Source organism: Malaya genurostris, chromosome 1 (genome assembly GCF_030247185.1).
Source record: "Malaya genurostris strain Urasoe2022 chromosome 1, Malgen_1.1, whole genome shotgun sequence".
In the NCBI taxonomy this organism is placed as follows: domain Eukaryota; kingdom Metazoa; phylum Arthropoda; class Insecta; order Diptera; family Culicidae; genus Malaya; species Malaya genurostris.
Genome location: NC_080570.1, coordinates 158,171,268 through 158,172,902, shown reverse-complemented (window position 1 = coordinate 158,172,902; position 1,635 = coordinate 158,171,268).

The following is a 1,635-nucleotide window of genomic DNA, read 5'->3' as shown; positions in this document are numbered from 1 at the left end:
CGAACGAGTTGTTTGATTTTGGATGGACTGGTGTGGGTTTGTGTTTGATGGTAGAGATAACAGTAGAGAAAATCTCCCTGCAGAATTGAAATTCGACACGTCAAGATGTTTGGTCTGCATCACTGAAGGTAAGTTCAGAAGATCCCTGAGACAAATTCAGGTCTAACACGAACAAATGACGGCAGCACCCTCTCAGATAGTCTGGATCAATTTTACAAATAAAGGGTGATTTTTTAAGAGCTTGAGAACTTTTTTAAACAATAAAACGCATAAAATTTGCAAAATCTCATCGGTTCTTTATTTTAAACGTTAGATTGGTACATGACATTTACTTTTTGAAGATAATTTCATTTAAATGTTGACCGCGGCTGCGTCTTAGGTGGTCCATTCGGAAAGTCCAATTTTGGGCAACTTTTTCGAGCATTTCGGCCGGAATAGCCCGAATTTCTTCGGAAATGTTGTCTTCCAAAGCTGGAATAGTTACTGGCTTATTTCTGTAGACTTTAGACTTGACGTAGCCCCACAAAAAATAGTCTAAAGGCGTCAAATCGCATGATCTTGGTGGCCAACTTACCGGTCCATTTCTTGAGATGAATTGTTCTCCGAAGTTTTCCCTCAAAATGGCCATAGAATCGCGAGCTGTGTGGCATGTAGCGCCATCTTGTTGAAACCACATGTCAACCAAGTTCAGTTCTTCCATTTTTGGCAACAAAAAGTTTGTTAGCATCGAACGATAGCGATCGCCATTCACTGTAACGTTGCGTCCAACAGCATCTTTGAAAAAATACGGTCCAATGATTCCACCAGCGTACAAACCACACCAAACAGTGCATTTTTCGGGATGCATGGGCAGTTCTTGAACGGCTTCTGGTTGCTCTTCACTCCAAATGCGGCAATTTTGCTTATTTACGTAGCCATTCAACCAGAAATGAGCCTCATCGCTGAACAAAATTTGTCGATAAAAAAGCGGATTTTCCGAATGGACCACCTAAGACGCAGCCGCGGTCAACATTTAAATGAAATTATCTTCAAAAAGTAAATGTCATGTACCAATCTAACGTTTAAAATAAAGAACCGATGAGATTTTGCAAATTTTATGCGTTTTATTGTTTAAAAAAGTTCTCAAGCTCTTAAAAAATCACCCTTTACAAAATAAGCAAAGCGGCTAGAAGGTCTCATTAAAATCTGAGAGAGTGCTACAAACTCAGAATTAGTTTCGGAGGGTTTTTTTTATTCAATAATATATATTAAGGCACACTGCGTTAAGCTATAAGATGCCGAGGGCATTAATTTTACTACTTAAAATTAGAGTAATTTCTTCTATTTAGTAATGTGATTTCGAGGAGATTAGATTTCAAGGATGTAGTCTCCAACTAGTCATCGGCAGCGTCTGGTCGGTTGGAACTTGTACGCTGAATTATCCTAGTGACGTTGGTACGCATCGATGGTTTTCGTATTCTTTCGTGTGGGTCCCCGGGAAACACCCCCGGGCAGCGAGAACCCGGCGGGTGGCCCGCGCGTTGATCATCGACTGAAAGGAGTGAAACAGGGAGAAATAAATGTTGCTATAAAAAGGGATAAGAAAGTGAAATTACTTAGCTCAGCGAAAAGATCTAATTAGTTAACGTCGAGATA